Source organism: Triticum dicoccoides, chromosome 6B (genome assembly GCF_002162155.2).
Source record: "Triticum dicoccoides isolate Atlit2015 ecotype Zavitan chromosome 6B, WEW_v2.0, whole genome shotgun sequence".
Lineage (NCBI taxonomy): Eukaryota > Viridiplantae > Streptophyta > Magnoliopsida > Poales > Poaceae > Triticum > Triticum dicoccoides.
In genome coordinates this window covers 289,038,021-289,053,739 of record NC_041391.1, presented here as the reverse complement: position 1 = coordinate 289,053,739, position 15,719 = coordinate 289,038,021, and positions in this window count along the sequence as shown.

Sequence of the window (15,719 nt, the reverse complement as noted above, 5' to 3'; positions counted from 1 at the left end):
CGCCCCTCCCCCTTCTCTCTCCTCCCTCCCTCCCTTGTCTCTGTTCTTGCAAATTGCAGGTAATTTGAATGTAGAATTTAGAATGTAGACATCATAGACTGTAGGTTTTTTTAATAGAATATTTTTTTCGACTATTTTAGGTGTTTTGAATAAAATAGAAGTAAGAAAATTTTGGGTAGAACTAGGGTAGTAGAATTTTTGACAAGTGTTTAATAGAAATAGTTTTTCTAGTAAGTGATTAATATAACTAGTTTATTTATATTAAGTGCTTAATAGAACTAGTTTATTTAGTAAGTGCTTAATAGAACTAGTTTATTTATAGTAAGTGTTTAATACAACTAGTTTATTTAGTAAGTAGTTAATAAAACTAGTTTATTTAGTAAGTAGTTAATAAAACTAGTTTATTTAGTGTTAGGATTATATATAAGATATTTTCAAATGTTTTTGTTCATATTTTCAACAATTGAAATGCATTGACCATCGATAAGTGGCCTATGTTTTGCCGGAGTGTTGATTAATTTCCGTTCCGGCAAATTTCAGGCGCTCGATATGTCCTTTTTTAGCAAAGGTCCTGTCGGATTTTTTGGGTTTTTCCATTGACTTAAAATCTTTGAATTTTGAACACAGGAGATGTCTGATGACGATGGGATCCCGGAGTGCAGGTATGTAACACCCACGATGCGGCTATATCTCCCACGTGTCAGAGCACGACTTAGAGGCATAACCGCATGGTGGTTTTGTCGCAAGCAGGGTCATCTTCACACAATCCCATGTAATGAACAAGAATGGGATAAAGAGAGTTGGCTTACAATCGCCACTTCACACAATACATAATTTAAGATCATACATCATTCAAATACACTCATAGACCGGCTACGGTCAAGTTCAAATGAAAAGAAGACAACCCCAATTGCTAGATCCCCGATCGTCCCGACTGGGCTCCTCTACTGATCATCTGGAAATGATACATAGTAACGACCAAGAGCCTCGTCAAACTCCCACTTCATCTCAGTTGCGCCATCTGCGCTGGTATCATCGGCACCTGCATCTGTTTTGGTAGAATCTGTGAGTCACGAGGACTCAGCAATCTCACACCCGCGAGATCAAGACTATTTAAGCTCATAGGTAGGCAAAGGGTAATATGGTGGAGCTGCGGCAAGCACTAAGCATATATGGTGGCTAACATACGCAAGTGAGAGCGGGAAGAGAAGCAACGCGGCGGTCGAGAAGCTAAAAGTGATCAAGAAGTGATCCTGAAACTACTTACGTCAAGCATAACACAAACCGTGTTCACTTCCCGGACTCTGCCGAGAAGAGACCATCACGGCTACACACGCGGTTGATGCATTTTAATGAAGTCAAGTGTCAAGTTATCTACAACCGGACATTAATAAATTCCCATCTGCCTCATAACCGTGGGCACAACTTTCGAAAGATTATATACCCTGCAGGGGTGTCCCAACTCATCCCATCACAAGCTCTCACGGTCAACGAAGGAATATACCTTCTCCCGGGAAGACCCGATCAATCTCGGAATCCCGGTTCGCAAAACATTTCAACAATGGTAAAACAAGTCCAGCAAGACCACCCGACTGTGCCGACAAATCCCGATAGGAGCTGCACATATCTCGTTCTCAGGGCACAAACGGATGAGCAGTCCGTACAACTAAAACCAGCCTTCAAGTTTCCCCGAGGTGGCGCTGCAAAGGGCTCTAGTTTGGACCAACACTCAGAGGAGCACTGGCCCGGGGGGGGGGGGTAATAAAGATGACCCTTGGGCTCACGAAAACCCAAGGGAAAGGGCTTAGGTGGCAAATGGTAAAACCAAGGTTGGGCCTTGCTGGAGGAGTTTTATTCAAAGCAAACTGTTAAGGGGGTCCCATAAATCACCCAACCGTGTAAGGAACGCAAAATCAAGGAACATAACACCGGTATACGGAACTAGGGCGGCAAGAGTGGAAGAAGTCACCAGGCATAAGGCCGAGCCTTCCACCCTTTACCAAGTATATAAGGTGCATTAATATAAACAGGAGATATTGTGATATCCCAAAATAACCACGTTCCGACCTGGAACGAACTTCAGCTTCACCTGCAACTAACAATGCTATAAGAGGGGCTGAGCAAAAGCGGTGACATAGCCAATCAATGGTTGCTAGGACAGGTTGGTTAGAGGTTTAACATGGCAATAGGGAGGCATGGTAAACAAAGGCAGGTAGGGCTAACAAAGCGATAGAGCGAGTACTAGCAAGCAAAGATAGTAATGATTTCGAAGGTATGGTCATCTTGCCTGCAAGGTTCTCAGAGCTGTCGAAGGCTGGATCCTCGTAAGCGTACTCAACAGGTTCCTCGTACACGTACTCGTCTCCCGGCTCTACCCAAAGCAAGAACGCAAGCAAAAGAACCACAATAAATTACGGTGCAATGCACAAGCAACATGATGCAATACATGTCATGATATGCGAGATGTGATATGCAATGCATATGCGTGCTTCGGAAGGAAAAATGATAAACAAGGCATCAACTTGGCAAACCAAGTGTGCCGCTGGAAAGATGAGATGATTTTGGTCGAAATCAATATAGAGATCACCGGGAACGGATGCACGGTTTGCAAATGACAAGCAAGACAAGAATGACACAAAGCTGCGATTTACAACACGATGCTACTTAGCATGCAACAAGAAACTATGCTACAGCACCCCAACATGAAAACAAAGCATATGGCAGTGATCTACAGGAGATGTTTTACAAAAGAGGAACACTGAGCTACGGCTCAATCACATCATAACAGGTTCAAACAAACATGGAGAAAGTGCAAAAAAATTAGCAGGCTGGACATGGCATAAACAGCAGCACGAAGCAATGTTCAGAGCGGGTTATCAACATGCTACAGGAACTTATAATAGCAAAATAAGGCATGGCATGAATCTACTCAAAGCATAGATCAAAAGTCCCTTACTGACCATAAGCCAAAAAGGATCAGAAAATATGATGGCACCCACGTAAACATAGCAAGTTTCGTTAACAGATTTTAGCAAACAAAGCATGGCATTGAAATAATTATGAAGGCACCTTCGCGAGCTCGATGCACTCACTACAGAGCATTTCATGATAAACTAAGCATACATCCATCAGGAAGACATGACATAGAAGCTATACATGGCAAGAAACAACATCATAGCATACCCGGATCAACTACAACAACCTCGGCCAAATTGAATAACATGTAAACAATGTACCAGGAAAAAATTTGAAGCAAACGTAGAGCACGAAAATGACATGCTAGGCGACTCCATAATTGCAACCAGGACCATGGATGAATAGAGTAAAACCATGTTTTCAAAACACCCTTACTGAAGTATCTCAAATTATGCATGGATTTCTCTGTAGCAACATGTTTACATGGCATCAAATTTACAGCAGAACAGGAACTAAAAACAGCGTTAACACGAAGCCTAGTTTGCATGCTTGCGCTAGTCACCACATTGATCACAAAAATACATGGTAAGCACCTCTGTAAAGAAGACATAGCATAGTTCAAAACACATTTAGGGATCAACCTCATAGGATGCACACATCAATCATGGCAAAAATGACAAAAGAGCTCGTTCTGATAAGAATCTAGAACTAACGATATGAAGCCTTCTTCCAACAGCATTTCAGACATCAAGATGACCTCAAATGCAAATGACGCAATGGAACGAAATGATGTACTCTTTGAGACGAACAATTTGACATATTACACGCACGAAACGGAGCTACGAGGGCGAAGATGTGATGCGATGAACATGCAATAATTTTAACAACAGTTTAGGACTTAGACGAAAACGGGGGGGGAGGAAAAGTCAACCGGATCTGGATCTGGCCGGATCGCGCGGATGCCGAGGTCGCCGGAGTTGGGGCTCGCCGGAGGGAGGAGAGCTCGGGGCGGCCGGAGTCGGGGAAGCCGGAGGGGAGGAGGACGAGGCAGCCTGGCTTATTAGGGATGATAGACTACTCATATCAATAAGGAATTCCTTCTTTTCCGGGAGCCCATTCAGACAAAACTCCAGAGTTAAGCGTGCTTAGCTTGGAGTAGTTTCAGGATGGGTGACCGACTGGGAAGTTGCTCCCAGGTGCGCATGAGTGAGGACAAAGTGCGCAGAAAAGACTAGTATTGATCTGTGGGGCCAGTCTAGATCCCGCCAGGAGTAACGACCACCGGCGGGTGTGTCCGGGGCGTTACAAGTTGGTAATTAGAGCCATCCCCAACTTAGGAGCCTCCTACTTGATTGTTTGCTGGCGATGTTGAGTCTAGAACAAAAATATTTTGAGTTTTAGGATTATATATATCGGAGAGTAGGATTCTTTTTACTCCTCAGTCCCTTCGTTGCTCTGGTGAGGTCTCCTGACGTAGATGTTTTGACTATCCTCTTCTCAAATTACTCAAAAAAAATTTAGGATCACGCGGGTATCTTGGAATCATTTCGATGGTTTTGTGACGAGAACATTGTTCTTGGTGCCTCCTGACATTTAGGGGTTGTGGCAGTGTCCCGGGGAGTTGAGCTCCGAGGTGTTGTCGTCACAATTTTATCGTTGCAATTCTGGAATACCTGAGATTTGCCGACATCGAAAATCTCTTTTGTACAGTTGTTGGTGAGATAACCCCGATAACCCAGTACTGGGGCGAGCTCGGGAGTATTGCCATAACTCGTATAATGGATGCTTTTCGAAGGTTGAGGTACACGATTTCCGAAGGTTTCTTGGTTATGTGTTGACGGATGGATACAGCTGGATGTAGGGATTGTTAGTTTGGGTGAGATATATTGCTTCCCCTGTATCCCCAGCACCTGATTGCATAATCAGAAAATTTCGGGAGTTTATAGGTGGGATTCAAGTAGCTCTAGCATTTCTTCCGGCAGATATTTTGTTTGTGATTGGGTAATCCTTACCACTTATTTGTTCTAGTTGTACCTTGTTTATTTCATTCATCAAATCTCTATTAAAGTGGCTTCTCACCTTAATGGACGTGTGATGTTTACTTTGGAATTCATTCGTTCATCTTTGTTCGAATGTTTATTGTGAAGACTATATGTTGCAATTTCTATCCGTTGATTCAACTTGTCTATCTGTCTATCAAGATGCTAACGGATGTCACCCTCTTCAGGATGGCTCCGCCAACGCGTCTGAATCCGGAATGCAATGATGGGAGTCAGGCGAACCCTCCACCTCCACCTCCGCCTCCGGAGGCACGGCAAGCTTTGATGGCAGCCTCTAACGCCCATGCTCAGATGATGATCCAGCTCATGCAAGAGCGCAACCAAGGCCAAGGCAACCAAGGGAATCAAGGTCAAGGGCAGTTCAATTATCAGCCTCAGTTTCCTACCCTCAACCAATTCCTTGCAAATCAGCCGAAGTCCTTCAACTATTGTGTCGAGGCCACAGACGCCGATGATTGGCTCGTGGATATCAACAAGCATTTTGAATGCAGCAATGTCAGGCCTGAGGACTATGTCAAGTTCGCTTCTTTTCAGCTCAAGGATCAGGCAGCTGATTGGTTCCAGCAATACAAGGATTCCAGAGGTGGTCGAGTGATTACTTGGACTGATTTCTGTCGGGACTTTAAAGCTCACCATATTCCTACCAGTGTTGTTGAGAGCAAGCGTGAGGAGTTCCGCAATCTCAAGCAAGGCAACATGTCAGTGTACGAATACAACAAGCAGTTTCAGAAACTTGCTCGCTTTGCTAAGCAAGATGTTCCAGATGAGAAAAGTATGATCTATCAGTTCAGAGGTGGCCTTAGAGAGGATCTGCAGTTAGCTCTCGTTCTTGTTGAGCCTACTCAGTTTGATCAATTCTACAATATGGCACTCAAGCAAGAAGGTGCTCTGCTCAAGTGTGAGGCTTCCAAGAAGAGAATCAGAGATGCAGTGCAATCTTCTTCTTCCTCACAAGTGGCAGCTAAGTAGCAGAAGTTCTACCTGCCTCCTCCTCCATTTCGTCAGCCTTACCAACAGAAGAACTCAGGTGGTCGTGGATCTTCCCACCCACCCAACCCAAGCTATCAGAACAAGTCTCAGCCTCAAGCTCCAAGGTCAAGTGCTCCTTATCACCGTCCGCTCTCAGAAGTGACTTGCAACAAGTGCCAGCCGAAAGGTCACTACGCGAACAAATGCTTAAATCAGAGGCGCCTTCCTCCTCCTCCTCCTGTGAGATCTTCAAGCAATGCAGTGGTCAAGCATAATCCAAAGTCTGCAAAGGTCAACATGTTGAATGCAACTCAGGCAGAGGATTCTTCAGATGTGATCATGGGTAATCTTCCTGTTAATGATATTCCTGCAAAAGTCTTATTTGATACTGGTGCATCGCATTCTTTCATTTCAAGACCTTTTGTGGCTATGCATGATTTGGTTACTCAAGTATTGCCGAGTCCTTTGTCGATTGTTTCCCCAGCTCGGCAAATGACTTCTCGAGCTTTCGTTCCAAATGTTGATATCAAGTTGATATCAGAGCCGATCCTCGCGGTTACACGGATGTTTGCGGACAGGTGCGCGGTCATGTTGTTCATGACTTTTGTGACCCGTCATGGCACACAGCATGGCACATGTACCGGACTGGATGCACAGACATATGTGCCAAGAGGGAACGTTCCTGTGGCCCGACGAGGACGTCGGTTCCTCTGAGTGGGGGTGTATGTGATAGCCTGGCTTATTAGGGATGATAGACTACTCATATCAATAAGGAATTCCTTCTTTTCCGGGAGCCCATTCAGACAGAACTCCAAAGTTAAGCGTGCTTAGCTTGGAGTAGTTTCAGGATGGGTGACCGACCGGGAAGTTGCTCCCAGGTGCGCATGAGTGAGGACAAAGTGCGCAGAAAAGACTAGTATTGATCTGTGGGGCCAGTCTAGATCCCGCCAGGAGTAAGGACCACCGGCGGGTGTGTCCGGGGCGTTACAAGGTACTGCTACGATGACCGGGGTGTGTGCGGCAGGGTTCCTCACTTGCGAAATGATAGGGTTTTCACCGTGAAGCTGGAAGAGACCTTTGATGTTTGTACGGTATGCAATGACAAGAATTTCATCGTAATTATATCATCCACTTGTTCTTCTTTTGTTCAACGTGTAATTTATGAATTTTTTTCAATTCAATTAGTACATCCCGTGCCATGCTAGACCATATGTATTGGAGAAGCTTGGTTTCGGTTTAGATGACTTTGAGAATGTGGAGATAAGGAGGGCTCACTTAAGAACTAAACATGGTTATGAATTTCTAGTTAAGCTGTACAATGCGGTCGATATCTCCCATTTTGGTTGCTCTAATTGGGAAGCTCTTTGCAAGGCATATGGATTTGAGGAGGGAATGCAAATAAGATTTGATATTCGTCCCGAAGATTATGATGATGATGATAATTTTGACATCTGGGTGGATGTGGATATGCCTCTAGTTTTGCCTAGATGTGAGTTTGTCAAACTAATTTGTTAAGTTCATTAATTTATGTTGTTAATTTAAAAATATTTGGTGTTCATCCGTACTAAACTTATTTATCTATAATTGTCAGCTTATTTCTTATCTTCAAGAAATACTCAGAAGGTAGTAGACATCACATACTACAGCTATGACTCCAAGCTTAATTGTGAGGAGAAAGGTTATCTTGTCTCATTCATAGAAGATGTTGAGGCCTTCAAAACCAATCACTCTATCAGCCCAAATTATACTAGATACGTGCCACTAGTCCATAAATTGCTTGATGGTAACTTCATTGCCAAAGCCTTGGTAAGATTTTGTTAATGATGGTAACTTCATTGCATACATTATTCTTAAGGAAACTACATTGCTAACTATATATGTTACTATTACGTTTTTGAACAGAGGCTCCTGAAGCAGGTTGTGCCTGACATGCTATTTACCGAAGGTGATATGCATATTGTTAGCTTACGACCAACTCCTTCGAAGGCTTACCATACTGCATACTCGATTTCTTTAAATGATGGAAGTCTCAAAATCAAAGAATGGAGCAAAGTGACGAATGCGCACACGCAAATAATTGGAGACAAAATGAATGTGCGCAAGCCACAAGTTGGAGATATGTTTATGTCCATTCTCCATTATGGTGAAGGACCAGTTTATCTGTTTTATGGTATTTTAGCTAGGAGAGAGGAGTAGGTCCTAAGTATTAAGAACAATTAGTTAGTGTTGATTATATATGACTATGATGATGATGATGAGAAGCTTTCATTATGTGCTACAATGTCTTAGACTTGATGGTGATGCTGAGTAGGAGTAGTGATTATGAGTACTATGATGATGAGGAGGAGGAGTTGTTATTATAACTAGTGACCAAGTTGTTATATGATGTCTCATGGACGAAAATGATGATTATGAGGAGTTATATGACAATGATACATTACGGTGATAAGTTGTTAATGATATTATGATGATGATGATGATAAGTTATTATGTCATTGGGTGAAAGAACCGCGGATTAGTTTCAAATGGATGGATCCAAAGTGACCATTGGTTACTTTGGATCCATGCGCTTGAAATTCATCCAAGGTTCTTTCACCAAGTGATTTAATAACTCATTATAATGTAAAAACAATCTCTAAATTGTTACTGTATGAAAAATTGTATAAAGGTGTATGAATACGACCTAAAATTCAAAAGAAATAGACTACGGAATAATAGTAGTAGCGGTTGTTTTCAAAAGCGCTATTAGTAGTTAGTAGTAGCGGTTGTTTTGGAAAGCGCTACTACTAAGTAGATATAGCAGTAGCAAATGCCAGTAGGCGCTACTTCTAAGCTTTAGCTGTAGCACCGTATCAGTAGCGCGCTTTCCCGCGCTACTGATAGGCCAAAAACCAGCGCTACTGCTAGGCTTTTCCCTAGTAGTGGATAGAGCGTATCATATCACGAGGTTAGGATGCACCGACGAAGTTTGTGCCACATCTTGAGGTGAGAAAGGGCAAGGCATGGTACCGTAGAGGCTAGCAAATGGCGGAAAGGTAAGAGTGCATATATTCCATGGATTCACATTAGTCATAAAGAACTCACATACTTATTGCAAAATTTTATTAGCCCTCGAAGCAAAGTACTACTACGCATGCTCCTATGGGGGGGGTTGGTAGAAGTTAACCATCGCGTGCCCCCGACCTTCACGCAAAGATAGACAATCAAGGATAAATTGTGCTCCAACTTCCTAGCATAACGAGAGACTATACGTGCATGCTTTGGAATCACAAACCTCAACACCAATATTCCTACTAAACACAACCATCCACTAGTACCTCCCCACATTTTATCATTTCTATATCGCAAAACTATTGCAAGGAATCAAACATATAATATTCGGTGATCCACAAGTTTTAAGTAGGATTTTCTGACTAACCATGTGAATGAACAATTCTAGTTGACTCTCTAAATAGATATAAGTGAAGCAAGAGAGTTTAATTCTTTCTACAAAAGATCATGCTCTAACAAATATAAATGAGGCAAAAGAGCATTCTACAAATAACGGTTTTTCTAGATGTAGATAAACAGGCAATCCAAACTTCAAATGATATAAGTGAAGCACATGAAGCATTCTATAAAGCCATACTCAAAATATTTAAGTGAAGTGCAATGAGCATTCTATAAATAAATCAAGGACTATCTCATACTAGCATGTTGCATTAAAGAAAAGAGAAAAATAAACACAAAAGACACTCCAAGAATTATGCATATCATGTGAATAGAACAAAAACTAAAACATAGAGATACTTGTTGAAGAAAGATAGGATGCCATCCGGGGCATCCCCAAGCTTAGATGCTTGGGTCTCCTTGAATATTTACTTGGGGTGCCTTGGACATCCCCAAGCTTTAACTCTTGCCTCTCCTCCTTCTCCTCATATCGAGACCCCTTGATCTTTGAACACTTCATCAACACAAAATTTAACAGAAAACTCGTGAGATCCGTTTGTATAATAATGTAAATCACTACTTTAAGTGATGTTGCAAACCCATTAATATTTTATTTTTTCCATTATAACTAATGTATCCTAATCTCACCATGTCTTATACCCTCCGATATAATTCATAGATTCACCAAAACAAGCAAAACAATGCATCAAAAAATAGAACCTGTCAAAAATAGAATAGTCTGTAGCAATTTGAACATTCACCATACTTTTGTAACAATAAAACTTCTGAAAAATAGGAAAAAATAAGCATTTTGTATAGCAGTACTGTGTAAAAATTTCAGAATCTTTTGACGTTCTAGTAAAAAAATGTAAATTCATGCACTACATCCAAAGTTTCTGTTTTTGCATCGCACATACCAAACAAGAAATATAATCGTAGTAAAGGCAAATCTTGGCACACTATTTTTATAATAAAATGGATTTGTACAAGGGGATACTTATTTTTGTTGAAAAGTTTCTGTAATTCAAGATTTGCAAAGTTTCCATGGGCATGAACAAAGTTCAAGGAGCTCCCATGCTTCACCGGTGCTTGTCCTTCTTACTTTCACTTTTCTTTTTGAAAAGTTTTAGGTTCCCCTCTATATATTTTTTGTTTTTAAACTTTTTAAAAGCACGCAACAGAATAAAATGACTCTCTAAAACTTCCAGGTTGTCACCCTGGCAGCTTTTTCTTTAAAGCCATTAAGCTAGGCATAAAGTGTTCAAGCAATGGATCCACTTGGATCCCAAGGTATATCAAAGCCAATTTTAATTAACCATGATTTAGCAGTGAGCACAAAGTAACATATATCATGCACAAACAAAGTCTAACTCTCTTCCTATGCAATTTAGTAATGAGCACAAAGCAACATATATCATGCAATGATGAAGTTAACTCTCTTCTTATGCATCGACATGTCATAAAAGAACAATTCATCCACATCAAGTGAAGGCTAATGCACAGTATAAATAGTTTCTTGCAATTTTATCGTGTTGGAAAGATAGAGAGGCAGAGATGTAGTTCCTCTCTCATAATAATTGCAAGTAGGAGCAACAAGCAAATGCATATTATATTCATCAAAATCATCATGTGTAGTGGTAGAACGCAACCCATCAATATAATCCTTAATAAGGGCAAACTTCTCTGATATAGTGTAGTTGGGAGAATTCAAAAAGATAATAGGACTGTCATGTGTGGGTGCAATAGAAACAATTTCATGTTTGAATAGAAACTATAGCAAGTTCATCTCCATAAGCATAATTCATATTGGCGTCATGGCCACAAGCATAGCAAGCATCAAGTTCATCAAAAAGGGATATTTTGAATGAACCCAAGGGATCATAGCAATCATGATAACATTCATCATTTTGTAAGCACGAAGGGAAATTAAACAATGTATGAGTTGAGGGGTTACTCTCATCAAAAGGTTGGCACGGGTGGCTAATCTGTTTTTCCTCCTTTTGTTCTTCTCTCTCCACCCTCCACTTAAAGTATGACAGGGTGGCGACGCTCTTCATGAAGATCTTTGGGGAGGCTGGCGGACGTCTGGGATGCTACCCAGAGAGTGACGACCACACCTCCTCCGGCGACGACGGCCACGGCGGCGGTGACGATGTCCTTGACAGTGAACTTTCCCTTGGCAGCGATTGTGGTGCCTCCACCAGCGAAGACACCTCCCCTGGGGAGAGCTGGAGTGACGACTACTCCAACGAGCCATCGCGCCACTGCGTCAAGGTGGAGGACGACTCTAACTAGGCGCCAGTGTCATCGGAGCCGAAGCTTCTAGAGCAGCGGCCTTTGGGGGGAAGTTTCTTTTGTAGTTTTTTATCTTGCATCAGATAATCAGTGGCCCCATGGGGGCATGTAAGGAACTGCGGTGCTTGCGCCTTTACCTTAGAATCTCTAGTTCGAGTTTTTAAGTTATTACAACGTTTCTCATCTGGGCTAACCCCCCTTTTTCCAATGATCGCTTAGCGCCTTGTGTCGCCGAGACCCAGTCCCCAAGCAAGCGTCAGTCGTCGATTGTATGCCAGGTCGCGATGCCTAGGTCAAGGCCAGGAGGTGAGGGGCTCAAGGTCCGATTAGGGCTCCTGAGGTGCGATGCTCAAGAGCCCCCCCCCCCTTGACGTGCAAGCTGCTCCGATAGAGAAAGAGGTTTCTGCCCAGACGGGACCGCAAAAGTAATAGCATGGCGTTACTGAAAAGGCTCGCGTGAGGCGTGGAGGGGACGACTTACCTTTAGGTATGGCGTGGGATGTTTTCCTGAGGGCAAATTTCCTTGAATCCTGATTCCCTGCGCGCCTTTACTCTGCAACGAGTCAACACGAGTTCTATGGTGGATGCGTGAGGGAATTGATGTTCTTTGTGTTATAAGAGATGCCAAAGTAGCTGGGGTGTGCTGTTGGAAATATGCCCTAGAGGCAATAATAAAATGGTTATTATTATATTTCCTTGTTCATGATAATTGTCTATTATTCATGCTACAATTGTATTAACTGGAAACCGTAATACATGTGTGAATACATAGACCACAACATGTCCCTAGTGAGCCTCTAGTTGACTAGCTCGGTGATCAATAGATGGTTATGGTTTCCTGACCATGAACATTGGATGTCATTGATAACGGGATCACATCATTAGGAGAATGATGTGATGGACAAGACCCAATCCTAAGCATAGCACAAGATCGTGTAGTTCGTTTGCTAAAGATTTTCTAATGTCAAGTATCATTTCCTTAGACCATGAGATTGTGTAACTCCCAGACACCGTAGGAGTACTTTGGGTGTACCAAATGTCACAACGTAACTGGGTGGCTATAAAGGTGCATTACAGGTATCTCCGAAAGTGTGTGTTGGGTTGGCACGGATCGAGACTAGGAATTGTCACTCCGTATGACGGAAAGGTATCTCTGGGCCCACTCGGTAATGCATCATCATAATGAGCTCAATGTGACTAAGTAGTTAGTCATGGGATCATGCATTACGGAACGAGTAAAGTGACTTGCCGGTAACAAGATTGAACGAGGTATTGGGATACCGACGATCGAATCTCGGGCAAGTAACATACCGATTGACAAAGGGAATTGTATACGGGATTGCTTGAATCCTTGACATCGTGGTTCATCCGATGAGATCATCGTGGAACATGTGGGAGCCAACATGGGTATCCAGATCCCGCTGTTGGTTATTGGCCGGAGAATGTCTCGGTCATGTCTACATGTCTCCCGAACCCGTAGGGTCTACACACTTAAGGTTCGATGACGCTAGGGTTATAGGGAAGGTATGTACGCGGTTACCGAATGTTGTTCGGAGTCCCAGATGAGTTCCTGGACGTCATGAGGAGTTCCGAAATGGTTCGGAGGTGAAGATTGATATATTGGACGAAGGGTTTTGGAGTCCGGAAGTGTTCCGGAGGTACCGGGTGATAACCAGCATGACCGAAAGGTATTTCGGGAGCCCCAGCAAGTGTTGGGGGGCTTCATGGGCAAAGGGAAGGGGGCAAACCAGCCCACTAAGGGCCTGTGCGCCCCGCTCACCTATTCCCACGTGACCAGGGGGTTTGGGGCGCCCCATCTAGGGTTCCCACCTCCTGGCTTGGGGGCCAAGTCACCCAAAAGGGGAGATCCCATCTGCCCTGGCCATCGCCCCCCTAGGGGAAACCCTAGGGCGCCTCCCCCTCCCCTTGCCCCTATATATAATGGAGGTTTTGGGGCTGCCCAACAGATGAGTCTATCTCTCCCAAGGCGCAGCCCTACCTCTCTCCCTCCTCGTCTCTCGTAGTGCTTGGCAAAGCCCTGCAGGAGTACCACGCTCCTCCACCACCACCACGCCGTCGTGCTGCTGCTGGACGGAGTCTTCTCCAACCTCTCCCTCTCTCCTTGGTGGATCAAGGCATGGGAGACGTCACCGGTCTGCATGTGTGTTGAATGCGGAGGCGCCGTCCGGTCGGCGCTTAGATCGGAATCGACCGCGATCTGAATCGCTGCGTGTACGACTCCACCAACCGCGTTCTTGTAACGCTTCCGCATCGCGATCTTCAAGGGTATGAAGATGCACTCCTCTATCTCTCTTTGCTAGTCTCTCCATAGATTGATCTTGGTGATGCATAGAAATTTTTGAATTTCTGCTACGTTCCCCAACATGTGCCCCTATCCCCGTGTCGCCTCGTGAGGTTCACCCCTCTTTTCTTTGCTTGCCAAAATGCTCTATGTCGTGTGGTCCCAGCCCTCGTGTGTGGCTCAGCCGCCACTGGTATGTTAGGCCATGATGCCCGGGACAAGGCCAGGGGGTGAGGGCTGGAGAGCCAGTAGGAGATCCTAAGGTGCAATGCTCAAGGACTCCCCTTTTAACATGCAAGCTAGTTGCTCTGAAGGGAAAGGATCGCCCTGCGAGAACTGCGGGTGAGGGACCATGCCCGACGATAACCATGACACATAAGAGAGATGTACATAGCTTTTTGCAGACCAGCCCACTGCCTGATCGAGCTGACCCTCCTGAGGCACTGCGTCCTCCTGAAGCTCATGCGTACTAACTGATTACGAGACACAAAGGGTGAAGCCCACTTGTCGATTTTCTCATGATTGTTCCATGAGAAGACAAAGAACTAAGGACCTGGTGAGGTGATGTGCATGGGGCCGGCCCACGAGCCAGAGCTCGATCGCTTAGATTTACCAACACTGCAAGGACAGACCTAAGCGCAGATGCCATGCCAATAGACCCCTCTCATGGGACACTCAGGAGGAGAGTTGCCGACGCACGGGGCCCATGGGGCGACGCCTCCAGAAGCGGCACGGTCTCAAGCACATAGTTAACGGACATAGCAACTCATAAAAGCATAACTGGATCCTGATACATGAGCAAAACTATGTGGCTACAGGGGCGCGCCTTGACAACTTAAGGATAATGCAGCCTGTGGGGCGCCCTCAATTGAACAAACCAAAAAGTCAGCAGGTAATGCCGCTACAGGGGTGTCGAGGGAGTCAATGAACCATGCCGCCGGGGTTCGCTCCACATGAGCCGGGCGGCTCCTGAGGCTCGGGAGGCTCGCGAAGTGCCGATGCCTCATGAGAAGCTAGCGTCAGGCACCGACAGCGAGCTGCATGAAGCGCTGGTATGTGGCGCCCATGTTGAGCAGGCCGAAGGGCATGCAGATGTAGTTGCAGGGTTAGCCCCCACTCCAGCTAATGCGCAATGGCCAGAAGAAGTCTTGAGAAGTGGGTCTGTTGAGACCTGGGATATTGACGCAGACGTGCAACCCATCGCCCGCACTGGGGGCGACAGCTGCACTGGTAGGACGCGCGGGGCAGCGCTCGCTGCGCATGGCCTGCGCTTCCCGAAGCTCCTCGATCGCTTTGGTGATGAACTCTCATGCTCCTAGCGCTTAGCGCCTCGTTCCTTGCTCGTGGGAGCGCGCATCGAAGCACGCCTCCAAGTGGTGCCCGGTCACCTTCCTCACTCGTGGGGGCGCGCGTCTGAACATCGTAATCATACCTTATTGGATATATGGTGCATTCTATGATGTCTCTTGCCGATCTGCCACTATCATTTTGGGGTTATGCATTAGAGATAGCTGCATTCACTTTAAACAGGGCACCATCTAAGTCCGTAGAGACAACAATGTATGAACTATGGTTTGGCAAGAAACCTAAGCTGACGTTCCTTAAGGTTTGGGGTTGCGATGCTTATGTCAAAAGGCTTCAGCCACAAAAGCTTGAACCCAAAGCGGACAAATGCGTCTTCATAGGGTACCCAAAGGAGTCAATTGGGTATACCTTCTATCTCAGATCCAAGGGAAAGTGTTTGTCGC